The sequence below is a fragment of the Panthera leo genome, chromosome A1 (genome assembly GCF_018350215.1).
Source record: "Panthera leo isolate Ple1 chromosome A1, P.leo_Ple1_pat1.1, whole genome shotgun sequence".
NCBI lineage: Eukaryota > Metazoa > Chordata > Mammalia > Carnivora > Felidae > Panthera > Panthera leo.
The window spans coordinates 66,344,388-66,363,275 of NC_056679.1; positions in this window are offsets into that span (position 1 = coordinate 66,344,388).

Here is an 18,888-nt window from a genome sequence, read left to right on the forward strand (position 1 = left end):
CCTTTCCCTAACTGACTTACTTCACTTTGCACACTACAGTCAAGCTCCATCCACATCGCTGCAAATGGCAAGATTTCATTCTTTTTGATGACTGAGTAATATTCCATTATATGTACGTACCACATCTTTATCCATTCATCGGTCAATGGACATTCGGGCTCTTTCCATAGTTTGTGCACTTGTTGTGCTGAGCTCCAGATATTGTATGTAAGTGTTGGATCCCTAAATAGTACACCTGAAACTAACATTACACTGTTTGTTAACTAACTGGAATTTAAATAAAAACTTTTTAAAAATACCCAATGAAAATGTAAGCAACTGGAAGTTAATGACAGTCTGATTTAGTTTTTAATGTTCTGTGCTCCATGATCTTGCACATAGTATGTACTTTAACAATCTACTTGAACAGTAGTTCAATGATTAGAGAAATTTGGTAGATGTAAAGATACCTCAAAATCTGGAAGACCTGGAAGGCAGACCAATTGGTTGTCTCATATATAACACCTGGGGAAAGGACTTGTATGTCAATCCCAAAGAGTTTCATTGTTGGGGCACCTGGGTGTCTCAGTCGGTTAAGCGGCTGACTTCGGCTCAGGTCATGATCTCGCGGTCCGTGAGTTCAAGCCCCGCGTCGGGCTCTGTGCTGACGGCTCAGAGCCTGGAGCCTGTTTCGGATTCTGTGTCTCCCTCTCTCTGACCCTCCCCTGTTCATGCTCTGTCTCTCTCTGTCTCAAGAATAAATAAACGTTAAAAAAAATTTTTAAAAAAAAAGAGTTTCATTGTTTCATCCATATTTTTCTTTTTAAAAATGTGTTAATAAAAAAAGTTTAGCATGATATAAACAATCCTTCTATTTTCAAAATGGAAAAAAAAGTATTTTTCGTATCTACAAAGAAAATGTACAACCACAAATTATCCCCTGTTAATATTCTAATGAACATCTTTTTATATTTCTCTTTGCATGCAGACTCAATCCTACATACATAACACAATGCAGATTTTGCTTCTATTGTCGACATCCAACAATGTGTTTTGGAGTTTTTTCTATGTCAGTGAATATAAATATACAGATGGTGCTTAACTTATGATGGTTCATCTTACAAGTTTCTGACCTTGTGATGGTACAAGAGTGATGTACATTCAGCAGAAACCACACTTCAAATTTTGATTTTGATCTTTTCCTGAACGATGTTCCCCCATGATGCTGTCTGTTGGTACTTAATGTTGCATTTTTGAAAAAGTGGGATTGATATATACTCTCCACTTTTAAAACTGATTTTATCATTACTGGCTTCACAAAGAGAGCTTAGAAACTGTCTTTCTTCATGGTCTGAAAAGTTTAAGTAACAAGGGCTCCATGAAGATTTGAAATTATTCAACCCTGAAACAAACTAGAACTAGCACATTTTGGTGTGTAGGGAGAAGGAGGTAACTCTTTGACATCGTCTATTTCGTCCATATTTATTGGTCTGGTTTTTTAGGGTTTTGGTTTCATTTTTGTTCGTTTATATTTTTATAGAAGTCAGTGCATTAAATACAAATTTAGCAAATTGGGGGCACCTCGGTGGCTCAGTCAGTTAGGCATCTGAGTCTTGATTTCAGCTCAGATTATGATCCCAGGATCATGGGATTGAGCCCATGCACTGAGCATGGAGCCTGCTTAAGATTCTCTCTCTCAGAGCACCTGGATGGCTCAGTTGGTTAAGCGTCTGACTTGGGCTCAGGTCATGATCTCGCAGTTCGTGAGTTCGAGCCCTGCGTTGGGCTCTGTGCTGACAGCTCAGAGCCTGGAGCCTGCTTCTGATTCTGTGTCTCCCTCTCTCCCTCTGCCCCTCCTCTCTCTCTCTCTCAAAAATAAACACTAAAAATTAAAAAAAAAAGTTTCTCTCTTTCTCCCATTGCCTCTGTCCTCCACTCGCACACTCTCTCTTTCTAAAAAAGAAAAAAAATTTTAAAACCAAATTTAAATACTTTTCAAAGCATTTTGTCATAATTCTCTAATTTTCTCAGCATCTGGAGGTGATTCACCCATTCTTTTTCCTAATTTGGTTACTTGTGCCTTTTCTCTATTATTTATCAGGCTAGCCAGTGAATTATTTATTTATTCCCAGCTTTCTGCACATATTATTGATGTATAGTACATGAAAGTTTAAGGTGTACAATGTGATGATTAGATACATGTATATATTACAAAAAGATTACAAGAATGTTAGATAACATACAGTAACTTATTAACTTTCTCTTTTTTCTCATATAAGTAATTATTTGACTTCTTGTATAAAAGGTACAGCACGATGAATTCTAGTCAAATTTACACTGATAATTGGAAAAAGTCTTAGCAACAGGTGAGATTAGGAGACTAAACACTTCAAGAAGATACCATTTGGGCTCAAGTGGCTCCAATGGGAATATAGCCATCCAGAGCTTAGCTGCTTTCTCCAAAAGACAAATATGTAACCAAATGAGAATGTCTGGTTTGGAATTGAGTATGGACTTGTAACTGCTCATGGAATAGACACACAAGATTCACTTTCAAATCAATTTTTTTACCCTTTTTTTTTTTCCTAATTCTCTTCCGTGCCTCGCCTTTCCATCTTCTTTGGCCATGCCACTCATCTTTCCCACGTGTCAAACGGAGCTACAAGAAAAGTTTGTAATCAGCTATTTTATAGAATCCTAGGTATACTGCTAAAACACATTCAACCTGAAGATTCTGTATAATTTTCATCTGGGGATGAAAGGGAAAATTTTAAAAAACTACACAGTGGGTGAGGGTGAGGAACAGGGAAACTGTGCTCTGGGTTTGCAGCATCTGTTCTGGGAGTCAGAAGGCAATCGTCTGCTTTTCATTTGGCCTCCAGGAGGCAGTGAGCCTCACCCTCAGGGCTATAGTGTTGGAGGTTATGGGAGCGATGAGCAGAAGTAAGGTTCCTGTGAGTGACTTACCAGTAGTTACCATTTCAAAATTATTGTTCCGTCATAAATACAGTCTCTCATTTAGTTCTTACAGCAACCGAGCCGGGAAGGTATTCCCATGTTTGCGGTTAGGAAAATGTGAATTACCTGTGTAATAAAGGTAGTCAAATAGTCAGGCGTCAGCACCAGAAAATGATCCCAATTCCTGCTGACTTTAAAATTGTTCTTCTTTTTTTTTTTGTCGTGCTGTATCGTCTTCCTGAGATCCAGGAAGGACTGGTGCTATCGTGACAGTCGTGTAGATGGGGCCATCACTAGGATCTCTGCAAATCCCATTGACAATTATCAATACGCTGTTATTTGTTGTCGCTCGGATAGACTCAGCCTTAGTAAAAAATTACCTGTGTGTGTATGATTCAGAAACTGTAACTATCCCATGACAATCTATATATACAGTGGACCTACAGCCATGACTGTTAGATATCATCGACTGGGGAAATGGCTCTTGACATTTTTGTCCATTTACCACCAGCTTGCCTCACCACAAGCCAGATGGAAGGCTGTTCTCTCACACAGAACTGTCAAATTTTATTATATAATCTTTGGTGCCATTGATTTTAATTTTTACTAGAGTCAGAGCAACTAGTAATTCCAGTGCTGGATCTACAACATTTTCCATAATTTCTGGCGCATTTGAAACTAAGTATATGTATAGATATCTCAATGGGTCAAATATTTTTACAGATTCCAACCACTCTTTGAGATCAAATGGGAAAGACTTAAATTTAGCTTTCTAGTTCATGTATTATATGAAAAATAACTGAAAGTAATCCTTTCACACTAGAGACATTTATGATCATTTACAAACTATAAACCGATTAAGAAGAAATGCAATAATCACTTTTAATTTGGAAAAATCCAATCTGTAGAGGAAGACTAACTCAATATGACATAAAGTCTTTGCCAGCTGGGGACCGTTTTCCATCCAAACTGCTAGAGCGTACAAGAGCTTACTAATCCAAAAGCATCTACCAGTTTAGTAAAACCACGTCAAGTCTCAGCCAGTGAAAGAGCTGACATGAGCTTTGTACTGGAATTGCGTATCTGCCAAATCTGTGAATGATAACAAATTGATCATCTTTTCCCTACTGCTTCGAATGTCACCTTATCTTATACCAACGCTCCACGTGTCTTTGAGTCTCTTTCCAGACTTTGTTCTGGTCCATTGCTTTGTGTATTCATACCAATTATAGTAGCTTGATAATATATTTCAATATCTTGTAGGACTTGTCCCTCTTCCTTATTAAACATTTTAAGGTTTTCTTGAGTATTTTTAAACATTTACTTTCTAGGGGCACCTGGGTGGCTCAGTCAGTTGAGTGTCCAACTTCGGCTTGGGTCATGATCATGATTTGTGAGTTTGAGCCCTGCATCAGTCTCTGTGCTGACAGCTCAGAGCCTGGAGCCTGCTTTGGATTCTGTGTCCCCCTCTCTCTCTGCCCCTCCCCTGCTCATGCTCTGTCTCTCTCTCAAAAATAAACATTAAATTTTTTTTAATTAAAAATTTTTTTTTTTAATTTTAAACATCTACTTTCTATATGATACTTGGAAATAGCTTAATTAGTTTTTTAAAAAATCCTGCAAAGGGGCACCTGGGTGGCTCAGTCAGTTAAGCGGCCAGCTTTGACTTATGTCATGATCTGGCTGATGGGTTTGAGCCCGGTGTTGGGCTCTGTGCCGACAGCTCAGAGCCCGGAGCCTGCTTCAGATTCTGTCTCCTCTCTCTGCCCCTCCCCCACTTGCACTCTGTCTCTTAAAAAAATAAACACTGAGAAAAAATTTTTTAAAAATCCTGCTGGTCTTTTAAGTTGGATTATGATAAGTTTAGAAATGAATTAAGGGAGGATGGATTTATTTAGAATGAGGAATCTTACCAGAGGAGAGTGTGTCTTTCCATTTATTCAAAACTTCTTCATGACTCACAGGAGAAATTCAGAATATACATATTTTACACACACATACACACACACATCTTTGAATTTACCACATTTTATTGTAATTTTCTCTCTACTTGTCATTTTCCTTCAGTAGATTGTCGGTTCTTTAAGGGGCAGCTCTTCGCTTATTATTGTAACCCAGAACCCTGGGCGGTGCTAACATATTGTGAATGGTCAATAAATACATGGATGGGGTAATTAAAATTAATTGTGACATTCCTTTGACCATTAAAGTGACTGACAGTGAACATCAGGAGGCAGAGGTTAGAGATTTGGAGTCTCAAAGTCGGATTGCGTCCTCCTTCCTGCCCCTCACCCCACAGTCCCACCAGGACTGAAAGATCAAACCATTAGAAAGACAAGTGACACTCATTTCTCTACGCAAATAAAAAATTCAAAAGTGCTAGAAAGGACTTTAATATTCCTTTCCCTTAAGGGACAGAAGCAAATTGACGGCCAGGGAAGGGCTCTTTAGTATACAAATTCTTCATAGCACAGGCACAGGATTTTAAACAATGTCCTCAGCCCTCTCCTCTTTTGTCTGTGGCGATAGAATGGGGATTCTGTGCTCCAACAGCTCTTTCAGGGAAAACATAAACACTCCAAAATGTAAACTTCACATAGTTGCTGCATTCAAATTAATGAAAGCTGGAAGTGTCCCTGTTCTCAGGATGGGGTGGCTATTGTGGAAAATGCCTTCTTAAGCACTTCTGGCAGCCAGTTTCCTGCCCAGAACAGTCCAGAGAGCGTCTCTGCCTTCACAGCCATGGAGTCCATATCCTGGGGGGCCAGCAGGGCAGCAGTGAGGGGGGCCATAAGTGCCTGCAAGGGTTCTCCACCAACACAAACCTCTTGAGTCTCTGCCTTTGGAAGTGCTCGCTACGGTAGAAGAATGAAAATTGACCCTTGGTCCTACTGAGAAAAAACAACAAAACAAAACAAAACAGAATGGATGACCACGTTTTCAGACACGAGCAAACCTGGAACAGATTCTTCCACAGGCGTTGGGCTGACCACGTACGCAAAACGAAATTTTGCAGCACACTTTATTTTGATTATTTGAAGCCAGGTATTGATAAGTACGGATGTGCTTGTTCAATCTCTTTATATTCTATATCAAGAAGCTGAGACCCAGAGAATTTGAACGACTTATTAGTAGTTACACAGCCAGTTAGAGACAGGGCTAGAATAAGAGCCAACATCCCAATGTCCTTTCCATTCTGTTGCATTGCAATGCCAATCTACCTTTTTATTTGAATACATTTTTAATTCAAAATTATTCGCTGTTGGACTGGGTGGAAATAAATCTGGGCTTCCAGGCTTTTACTATAAATCTGCTATTAGAAAAATTAGCACCTCCCTAGACTGTTTTCCAAAATGTGTTTTAACATGCGTCTTCAGCTTAAAGTATTTTATGTCAGGGTTAAGAGAGGCAGGAACTCTTGGTCAATATTATTATTATCTTAGAGAAATCCAGGTTATTAACTCTCACTTTGCGCCTAGCAAGGCATCTAGTTATAAAAAAAAAAAAAAAAATCACAACTTAAAACTTTTTCAAAAAATCACAAAAACGTGTGAAAAAATCTCTTTTTTGGCACTTTGGATGGTGATAACACAGCTTTCCTTTCAACCACATGCATGAAATTTCTGACAAATTTAGGATAGTTTGGCAGTTCATTTCAAAGCTGTTGGTGTCTGGACCGTGGAGGATGTGATTATGGGATCTAAAATCATATTGTAAAATGTTACATAATGATCTTGTTTGCAAAAATTCAGCTTAGTTTGCCTTTCCCAAGTTGGAAACACTGAACTTAATAATGGATACAAATATAAAGGGTCAGTTACGTATCGCTTTCCATTTGCCCATTCCAGAGCTGTTTATTTATGATTTAATTACTTTACTATTTCCCTCAATGTGTCAGATTCGGGACTAAGGATAAGGATGAATGAAACACATTATCTCTACCTTCAGGAATGTACAGTACATAAACTTGAGCACTGTTAACAAGAGACGGATTATTATGCACGTTGGGAAAGTATGACAAGGACTGAGAAGACAGACGCCTTTAAGACCTAGAGAATTAGGAAGAGGGGGAAGTGTAAATAGTGGGAAGAGTAAAAACCATGTTTTCCTCTCTCTGTTTGAAGGACCTTCCATTTCCTCCCACTCTGGACTAGGGCCAAATTGTCTCTGACTACGACAAACAGAACTATCCTTCCGTGCCTCCTCCTTTCCGCTGCCTCGGGGAGTGGGACACTCACTCCCTCACCCCGTGCATGCTCCTGGCTCTGTCCATTTCATTTTCCAGGTCCCCTTGGAGTCTCTTTGTTCTTTCTCCCCTCCTCTTCCTCACTCCTTCTTTCTCTTCTTCCTACTACCAATACAAATGACAATACAAACAACAGGTTAAAATGTTAAAGTGATTTTTGAAAATAAAATTACGTAAAATTATATTAAAAAGTATAAATGATATATAAAAGTAATCCTTTCCTTTCAGCTTTTAAACAATGTTTAAATTATGTAATGTTCAGGAAGCCTGGGTGGCTCAGTCAGTTGAGCGTCTGACTTCAGCTCAGGTCATGATCTCAGGGCTCCTAAGTTCCAGCCACACGTCGGGCTCTGTGCTGACAGGTCAGAATCCAGAGCCTGCTTCAGATTCTATGTCTCCCTCTCTCTCTGCCCCTCCCCTGCTCATGCTCTGTCTCTCAAAAATAAATAGACATTTAAAAAAAATTTAATATGTAATATTCAATATGTATGAAAGAATATGTGTAATGCAAATCCACAAATAAAATAAACACCTGTGAAATCCACCCAACCCAAGAAATGGAATTCTGACCACGTTCCTCTTCCCCATCCAGAGGCAATGATAATTCTTAGTTTGGTAGCCATCATTCCCTTGCTTATCTTGATTGATATGAGTGCATAAAGAATACATTTTAAAAGTTTGGTTGTTTTTGAGATTTAGAAAATAATATCAAACTCTGTGCTATCTTCTGCTACTTGGTTTTATCCTCGCCATTATATTTGTAAGATTTCATTCATGTTGGAATTCGTAGTTGTAGCTTATTCAACCTCTCTGCAGTATAGTATCCACCATGGGAATATATCATAATTTATTTCTTTTCTCTTTCAAGAACATTTGCATGCTTTGTGTCTATCTATCTGTTTATCTGTCTATCTATCTATTTTTCTATCCATTTATTCATCCATCTTTACAAACAGGGCTGCTGTGAACATTCTTGTACATTTCTCCTGAAGCATCTTTTTTCCAGGGTATATACACATTTTCTTTAGGGCATATACCTAAGATTAGAACTGGGTCATAAAGCTCATGCCTAGTCAACTTTACAAAAATAATACTACCTTGTTTTCCAAAATGTTTTTTGAATCGTTACCTCTTTCACATTGTTCTACTTCCTCACAAATGCTAGGCATTGTCAACTTTTTTATTTTTGCCAACCCAACAGTTACAAAATAGTATCTCATTGTGTTCTTAATTTGTGTTTCCCTTATTACAAGTAAGGAAGAGTCGTCTTTGTATTTATTCACCATTTCAAAAGTTCTTTATAAATTCAAGTTATTAATTCCTTTTTTAAAATTTATTTGTTATTATTTATTTTGAGAGAAAGAGAGACAACACATGCAAGCAGGGGAGGAGCAGAGAGAGAGGGAGACATAGAATCTGAAGCAGGGTCCAGGCTCTGAGCTGTCAGCACAGAGCCCCACGCGGGGCTGGAATTCACCAACCACAAGATCATGACTTGAGCTGACATCAAGAGTTGGACGCTTAACCAACTGAGCCAGCCAGGTGCCCTTATTAATTCCTTTTTTTTTGATAAATATGCTACAAATAGCTTACCTCTCCCCACTCCCTGGTTAGTGGCTTCCGTTTTCACTTTCTTTACAATTAAATGACTAGAACTTAATTTTAATGTAGCCCAATTTGTAAGTCTTTTTCTATTCTTGATGAGTGCTTTTCATTTCTTTCAAAACAAATTCTTCTGCTCCTTAAGATCATAAAGGTGTTTTATATTTTATTCTGATAACATTAAAGTTTTGTATTTAACATCTAATCTATATAACATTTATTTTTGTGCATGGCATAAAATAGAGGTCCAATTTCTTAGTAGTTTATTAATTGACTATTTAGTGACTATTTCCTTCATTTTTCTATTGATCTGTGTACCACATCTAGTTTTCATATAGATGTGAGGCTGTTTCTAAAGGATCCTTTATTCAGTTGCATTGGTGGGTTTTTTTTTTCCTATCTCTGTTCTATTCCATTACTGTCTTAATTACTGTAACTTTAAGTCTTAATAAGTCAGGTAGGAAAATTCCCCCCCCCCCCCCCCCCCCCCCCCCCCCCCCCCCCCCCCCCCGAGAATACTGTTCTTCAGAAGGATTTTAGCTGCTCCTGGCTCTTTGTTATTCTATATAGATTTTAGGAGCAGTTTGTTATGTAGATCATGTAATTCTATTGGAGTATTGATGGAGATTGCTTTGAATTTATAGATTAACTTAGAGAATTGATATATTCATGATCTTGAACTCTTCCTACCTATGAATATAATACATCTTACCATTTATCTATTTAAGTTTTATACATTTTTAATAGATTTTCTCTATTTCTTATTATTGTAAGTGATGTGGCATTTTTTTAAATTAGGGTTTCTAATTAGAGTTACCAAGTTATTAAAAGGCATTAAAAATGTTTGATCTTATATACAGCCCCTCCATAAATGCCCTTATTAGTTCTAGCAATCTGTAGATCCTTTTGAGTTTTCTATGTATGGAATCATATCATTAGTGAGAGCTTTATTTCTTCTCTTTCCATCTTTTTAAAATTTTATTTCTTTACCTTGTCTTATAGCTCTGGTTAGGGCCTCTAGTAAATGTTGAGTGTTGAGTTTAAATAGTAATAATTACCTTCCTTCTCTTGTTTCTACTTTTAAAGATGTTTTAAATATTTTGCTCTTATAAAAAATGTTCACGATAGGTTTTTGACAGAGACCTTTTATGAGGATCTTTTTGTAAGATATTGGAAGTTTTCTTATATTCTTATTTGACTAAGATTTTTTCCCCACCCTTTAGCATGAATGGGTATTTTGTTATTTTCAAAGCTATAATGAGAATAATTTCAATAATGAAATTTCTATGTTAAATCAATTGCACATTTGGGGGACAAATTCAATTTATCCATAATGTATTTGTATTGTGTAGGATTTTCATCTGTGTTTATAAGTGAGACAGGTTAGTGACTTTCATTTTTTATACTAATCTTATTCAAGTTTTTAATTTAAAGTCTTCTAGCCTAGGGGTGCCTGGGTGGCTCAAGCGGTGAAGTGTCCGACTTCAGCTCAGGTCATGATCTCACAGTTTGTGGGTTCAAGCCCCGTGACAGGCTTTGTGCAGACAGCTCAGAGCCTGGAGCCTGCTTCAGATTCTGTCTCTCTGTCTCTGTCTCTGTCTCTCTCTCTCTCTCTCTCTTCCCCTCCCCTGCTCACACTCTGTCTCTGTCTCTCTCTCAAAAATAAATAAACTTTAAAAAAATAATAATAAAAATAAAGTCTACTAGCCTAATCAGACAAATTGGACAATAGTTCCTCTTGCCTTTTCCCTGGAAAAATTGGTTTAAAATTGAAATGAAACCTGTTACTGGAAAGACTGGTGTAATTCAATTCACAAAAATTATCTGGGGCACCTGGGTGGATCAGTCAGTTGAGTGTCCCACTCGATTTCAGCTCAGGTCATGATCCCAGGGTCAGGGGATCAGCCCTGTGTTGGGCTCCCCACTGAGCATGGAGCCTGCTTAAGATTCTCTCTCTACCTCTTCTGTCCCTCTTCCCTGCTCTCTTTCTATCTCTAAAAAAAAAAAAAAAAATTATCTGGACTCGATGTTTCTGTGTGGGGAAAAAAGCCTTAAGTTACTATTCATATTCTTTAATAATTGTAGGACATTTTGCCCTTTCTAGTCTCTTTGAGTCAGATATTCTAAGTTACATTTTTGAAAGATGTATACAATCACATCCAAGTTTTCAAATATGTTGATAAAATTGTTCTTAGTATTCTCTTATGTTCTTCGGAATTTCTTCTTACATCTAGTTATGTCCCCCTTTCAGTCCTAATATTTTTAACTTGTACCTTCTTTCTCTTTTCCTTGAATAATTCTACCAGAGGTCTGTCAATTTTATTAGTCTTTCCAAAGAACCAACTTTTGGCTTTGTTGATCCTTGTTTTCATTAATTTTTGCTCTTACCTTTACCATATACTTCCTTCCACTTTGGGAGGGTGGGATAATTTTACTATTATTTTTCTAACTTAAATTGGATTCTTATGCCTTTAATTCTCAGCCTTTGGTTCTTTCTAATACAAGCATTTAAAACTATAACTGATAGAAAATATGCCTTTTCACTAGCGCTACTTTTCTGCAGTCTAGATTTTGTGTATGTGTGCCTTCGACGGCTCCCATTTTATTCTTTAAGAAAAACCTTGTTTATGGTAGATTTTAACCATATAAAAGAGGAGATACTGAACGTAGTAACGAAAAGTAGGCAATGAATTACTTGGTCAGTAATTTGCTGACCCCTGCTCTAGACTCAAGGCTGCCAAAAGCTGCAGGGAATATTTCACATTTGCCCAAGGACATCGAAAAGAAGAAATTAGGAGCCAGATGGAAATCATCAATGCAAAGTCCGGGAGAGAGATGGTCCACCAATTACCCTCCAACAAGAAAATCCGTGAGTTGACAACTACTGAAGACAACACTCCCTCTTAAGGCTATTGTCGTAGTGGGTAGCAGAAAACTTGGGGTGTCCCCCAACTTGCAAAGCATTACAGTCGCTAAGGTTGTAAACTCAAGTTCCTTCTTCTGAAACAGATGACAAAGATGACAACATCAGCAACAGATTAGAGGCACAGAACTGAAAGACCTCTTGGTAACAATCCAAAGCATGAACAGGAGCTCATTCCCCAGTCCGTATTCCCCCAGCTTTCTCCATTTCTGTTTTGTGCCATTGCTTTAATCAAATTTTTATGTTTTTATAAGTTTTTTAATGTTTATTTTTGAGAGAGAGAGAGAGAGAGAGAGACAGAGCGTGAGTGGAGGAGGGAAAGAGAGAGAGAAAGACACAGAATCTGAAGCAGGCTCTGGGCTCTGAGCTGTCAGTATAGAGCCCGTTGTGGGGTTTGAACCCATGGAACATGAGATCATGACCTGAACCGAAGCTGGACGCTTAACCGACAGAGCCACCCAGGCGCCCCTGTCTGCCATTGCTTTAAAAACCATATAAATATACACATAAAATGCAAGTCTCCACTTCTCTGGTAAATGGCATACTTCCTACACTTATCACCACTGTAACCTCAACAGTATAGCTACCAACCACCCCACAGCAGTATATTGAAACGTTCTTTATTCCAGTTTAATATCTAACTCTTGTGGTATGGCTTTACATAGTTCATTTGACCAGTCCAGCATCAGTGGACATTCGCTACCACAAATATAGTCCACTAATAATAGCCATAGCTATTATTGGTCCGTACTTGAATGTGTCAGGACTATGCATTTTACATGTTTCATCCCATTTAATTCTCCCCCCCCCAATATTTACTTTGAGAGAAAGAAAGTGTGTGTGTGAGTGGGGGAGGGGGGAGAGAATCCCAAGCAGGCTCCGTGCTGTCAGTGCAGAGCCTGATGCGGGGCTCGATCCCGCAAACCGTGAGATCATGACCTGAGTGGAAACCAAGAGTCAGGTGCGTAACCGACTCAGCCACTGAGGTGCCCCTCATCCCATTTAATTCTTAGAGCTATCTCATAAGAAGGGCTTATGACCTCCCCTTTACAGGTAAAGAAACTGAGGTCTGGAGAGGTTAAATGCCATGCCAATGGTCAAGTAGCTGTAGGAAGCAGAGTAGAAACATGTAACGACATGACTGTGCTCTTGGGTCTGCTTCCTCCTCCTGATTCAGGCCCATGGTGGGGAGCAGAGGAGGCCAGGATCCTCTTTCTCCGATCCCCGCAAGCTTCATGGCACCAGCTCACATTTTTTGGCAAATGGATCAAAACCCAGCTTTCTACCTCTTCCAGCTTCCAGCCCTCAGGTGGGAGTGGATTTGTTAAGCAGCTGCACAAGGTTTGGAAAGTTGCCCAGGATGCCCTCACCCCCTGTCTCCTGAAACACACACACACACACAAACACACACACACACACACACACACACACACAGAACAGGTGTCCTACTTCATCTGCATTCTTCCAGGGCACTCCTTCGGGGACAGCAGGAGCCAGAGGGCTGAGCTCACTCTCCCTTTTAAAGTCAGGGGCCCACTGACTCAGTGGAAGGGAAAGGGTCCCACATAAATTCTCTTTACACTGAGTTTGCCTATTTAATGTATAGTATTTTAAGGGAGTTACTTTATACTTAGCCAATTTATTTAATCTGAGTAGAACCAGGTTAAACCAAAAGCAGTTTCACTGTGATTAGAATTTTAAAAATTTTTTTAAAGTTTATTTGTTTATTTTGAGAGAGAGAGAAAGCGTGCACATGCACACACGAAAGCAGAGAAGAGACAGCGAGAGGGAGAGAGAGAATCCCAAGCAGGTTCCGCCCTGTCAGTGCGGAGCCTGAAGGGGGCGGGGCGGGGGGGGTTGCTCGATGCTGAGATTGTGATCTGAGCTGAAACCAAGAGTCAGAAGCTCGACCGACTGAGTGACACTGGGGCCCCTTTATTAGTATTTTCTAATATTCTGAATTCAATGTTTCAAAGGATCTGGGTTTGTATAATCTACTTCTGTGAAATGTCTAGAAGGATGTCCTCAGGAAGTTGAAATTCTGCCCTGGGAGGAACGGCGGAAGGAATTGTGGGAGGTTTTTCAGCAGGAGGGGATGGCTGTCTCCCCTAGAACATAACCACCTTATCTCCCATGTGTTGGAGCGGTGTGAAAATCTCTCATGAACAAAGACAGGATATGAATTCAACCCATAATTTGAAAGACAAGTATATCAGATGAAAAGTGATCTAAACAGTATTATTATATTCTACTATTATCATTGTTCTTCCGTGTAGCTGGAAGATTTAAATCTAACCTATCTTTTTTTCTTTATGTTCACAAATACCCAGGAGGAAGGGAGGTGGTAGATGCTAGCATTCCCATCATTTCCTAAACAGCATTTGAATTAAAAAATCCCAGCCCCATCCTTGTCTGACAGGGACCTGGAGTTTAATTAGATTAACATCTCTAAATTGCTTTAGGTTTCCCAGAGATAGGCAGTAGATAAACATAAGGTATTATTATTATTATTATCACAGTGTCATTATGTTATTGTAATTGTGTGGGTTCTCCCATAAAGCTACACAGGATGGGATCCTGGCCTGGATTCCTCTAGGGCTTTGAGCCTGGATGAAAGGCACATACATGCTGCTTCGTGTTAGTATCATCATTGGGATTACTGTTGCATTTATGATTATTGAACAATGAATCAATATTCAAATTTATCTCAACAATTCTCCAATGTTTTACATGTTTCCTGTGTGATGGCAAGAGCGTGCTCTTCCACATCTGTTTGAGGGTCTGGGGTAAGAGAGCGCCCTGAGCTTCTGACGGGCCAAGAGAGAAGGGTTTGAATCCCTGTGGGGCCAGAGCCCGGGGATATGGGCGGGGCCCCAGGCTCTGTGACAGCCACACTCACATAAGCCATTCTGGCTAAAACCGACTTTGAGTGACTCTTCTGTCACATTTACCACCTTTAGGAGCCACAGATGGCTATTCTGGAAAAGATTAAGGCGGGATCCATTTCAAACAGAGGAAGGAAGAAGAGATGGAAAGCCAAACGGCACACGAGAGAATCACTTTCTAAGATTAAAGTAGTTGATCCATCACTAAATAGACCAGCTGGTAAACTTGTACAGTTTATTTGAGGAAGTTATTAATAAATCCAAAGATTTATGTTATCGGTAATGAAAATTTTAGTTGGAAGTTTGTGAGTTTGGAACCTGTCTTAGTTTATCGTGCTGTATTCTGACAATGTCACGCTCAAAGGTCATTTTCATTCTGTTGCATTGTTTTTCCCCCAGTGACTTCTGCCGTTACTAATCTCTCAACTGTGGTTACAGGTAGGGCCACAATTATTTACATGAAAGCCTCACCCTTAAGGTTTGTTTGTTTGTTTTTTTTAAATCTCCTCCACTGAAGGTCCAATGTCTTAGACTACTGGAAAAATCTGAAAAAAGGCGTAATTTGTAAATGTAAGAGGTTGGCTCCCTGTATCCACTTCCCATCCCATAGTTGTAGTTCTTTGCCGGGCTAAATATCATTACTTTTAAATGAAAGGAAAACCTCCTAACTGATGAGCGAGCTGTTCATCGAAATTTTTACATCTATTCAGACCTGAGACTAATACAGTTCTACATGATTTATGAAACGAGTTTGTAATAACAGAGTTATTCATACTCTCTTACTGTTTCATGATTGGTTCTCAGGATGATATTTCATATGGTGCTGAGACCGTCCTAGAGGGGGAAGGTATTCTGTCCTTGTCTGAGATGCTCCCGGCTCTGTCTGTGGAAAGGCACATCTACACCGGGGTGCCGAGAAGGGGATGATGCGTGGTTGCGTGCAGAGCTTGGCTTTGGATGCAAATACTTGAATAAAAAAGCAACTGGGACTTGAACTGCTATTTCTCACAGAATTTGTGGGAGCATTTCATGTGCAACTACAGGATACAGCTGGTCTGGCCACGGTTTTGTGTGGCTGAGTGCTTAGGCCGGCACTTTATTATCAGAACAGAACAAATCTAGGCTGATGCGCGTGGTATAAAGAATCCCAGGGAGCCTCCGCGCCTCATTCTCCGGCCATTCTTTCCAGTTTTTCTGCTGTTGCACTCCGGATAATTGCAGTTTAATTGGGTGACATGAAATGAAAACTGTGTCCACATTATCCAGGATTATCTCTTTTTCCTGAAGCCTGCCACCAGTTGAAAGGAGCCCATTTATCAGACCAAAGAGCTGCGCTCGGCTGCTTTTACGAGCAGGGAAGAGTGTGGGAACAGGCTGGGAAAGGGAGAAAGGGAGCTGACAGCTAAGAAAAATTATTTCAGTTGTTTATCACGAGGAAAGTTTATCTGATCCTTTACAAAACGATATGGAGGCTGGCGTGTCGAGCCATGAGTAATGAACATTGACCAAGTTTGCTTCCTCAACTGGTCGGACCCAGCACTGCCTCTCTTTTGTGTGGGCACAGATCAACTTTAAAAGCTTCTTTCAAGCAGCATGAATGCACTTCATTTTACCAAAAAGAACTTTGTATTGATAGCTAGAAAAAAGGAAGGTTGTTTAAAAAGGAAGGGTAGACAATCGGGACAAAATAAGGAGGTTTCAATTTCTATTATGAGCATGCCGTCCATTCTTCTCATTTGTTTATACACCCCCCCCCCCCGTGCAATAATGTCTCTTTGCAGTCATATGCTTCCTCTTTTATACTATTCATGTTGAAAAAGCCCTCACATCATGACCACGGTAATAAATACCATAGAAATGTGAGTATAATGTCAATTTGAATTCTGTGAGAAGACCAAGGTAAACCTAAGGGCCAGAAGAATATTCTGCTAATGCTCATTCATCATGCTCCAGACCCAGGTAAAAGAAGGGCCTTGTCACAACGCCGCGAACCCCTTCTGTTGCTATTGCATTCGTGTGAACATTTTAGCCTAATGCACCAATTGTTAAGGAGAAAGAGCAGTCTTTGAAATTGTCTATTGCACTCAAATCCCTAGCCGCACAAGGTCTGGGCAGGAGGCGTTTCTATTCAGAAGGAAATAGAAGGCTTTAGTTCAGTAAGCACAGTGTGGCTGAAGGTTACGGAGGATATTGTACATGTTTTAAATGAAAGTATTCGAATGGGGGGAAACTCATTATCTGTAATGGCAACAGTGAATATGAAGTCAGCATCTGGCGAAACAGTGCGATATGCAGCTGAAGTCCTTGTGTTTGGACCTATTCATCAATGGCGGGTGGACATCAGGATGCCCTAAACGTGCAAGGTGGAGACTTTTTTCTGTTCAAAAATAAACACTCTGTCACACATCTGAGTTATTTGGCAGATGTACGTTGTGGTATCACGCACACGGACTCGGTATTCTCCGTAACGTCTGATCCAGAGGAAAGGTTGCAAGTGAATACGAAAGATCAAAATTAGATATTATACATAATATGCATATTATGAAAATTAGATATTATACATAATATGCATATTATGAAAATTAGATATTATACGTATCATGAATGAATTATCACTTCTGTTCATATACGTATTGAGATCCTAGAACTCAGGAACCCCCACAACTCTGGACTTCCGCTCCTCTCAGAACAGATGTTCAAGTGTCAGTAATGTTCACAAAGCAATGACTTTATATAGGATTTAGATGGTCTTTGTGTTTTCTGTACTGATCAGAGTAAATGTTTAGAGAAGCAGGCATTTGGAGGGCAGCTGTAATTCCCCCAAGGCTATCTTTTTCCGCTATCTTTGTAAAAATTATTGGATAAAGATATCGTCTTAAAACAACACTTTGTGACACTTTTGAACGAGAGGAATGATTTATAAAATTTTTATTACAATTTCTTATTCTCATTCTAGCCCACCCCCTTAAAGAAGTTTAAATACAAATCTTTTTTTTTCGTGATTTTTCCCCCTTCTCCTGCATCTGTGCTGTATATTCTCAGATATGTTCCCAGGGCCTCTCTTTCCTCTCACTGACTTCACTTTCCATTTGAATTATTATCTTTTTCATGCTTATTTTGAATAATGTGTGATTTATCCAGAAGGAAAAAAAGCTATATGTCTATTATATCTCATTAAAACTGGGAAAAGGAAGAAATCACATTTAATTTTTGCCAAAAAGTATGAGCACAAACCAACTCTACTGAAATCTCTTGAATCTCACCATATGTAGAAAACCTCAAATAAAATGAGAATTTGATGGGGCTTTTCTGTGTGCTAAGAGAATAAACACACCACATATTATTATCATCTTTAAAAAGGTTTTTTAACGTTTACTTATTTTTGAGAGAGAGACAGAGCATGAGTGACAGAGGCACAGAGAGAGAGGGAGTCCAAAGCAGGCTCCAGGCTCTGCGCTGTCAGTACAGAGCCCGACATGGGGCTCGAACTCACGGACTGCGAGATCATGACCTGAGCCTAAGTCAGACACTTAACAGTCTGAGCCACCCAGGCGCCTCTCATCTTATTTTAAAGTTTCAACTTATTCCCTTGTTCTTAAAAAGAATCTACTAGTCCATATGGCACATTTATAGCCATAACCCAAAGCAAGGAAGTTCGACATGAGGTTATTTTACAAGGATCCATTCACTGCTTTCCAAATACAGAAGAAGTCATGTCTGCTTGACTCGTTTTTGTTCCTCTGGCAGAAATGACAAATACACACACACAGGCAGAAAGAACCCCACATCAGGCTGATTTATAAAAGCCCAGAGATGAGCGTCGTGCAATCGGAAACCTATTTGTCAAATAGCCATGCCTACTTAACCTGTCTTCCTCCCAGTCCGCACGGAAGACATCTCGGATTAGGCTTATAACAAACACTGGAATGCTTTTCTTTATGTTGGATATCAGAACACTGGATGTATGCTCAAATACACTTATCCTCTGAAAAAGAGGTGGGTACGAAATCGCAAAAAGTGAGGCTGTCACACACACGGCACAGAATGACAGCACGTGTAGGATTATGGCCCATCAAGGCAGCAAAAAGAATCACATATGCTGGGAGCATAGACCTGGGTGACATACTTCTGTGTGTTCCCATGTGGGAAGGATATATAAAAAGAAAAAAACGAATCATAACAAAACAAGACGTAACAAAGCAATCAAGCCCAGAAATTCTAGAAAACTCAAAAGGCTGAGTGAGAGGGACCTGGCTTTCCCCCCCACTTGCTCTGTGTGTGGGTTTTAGCCAAAT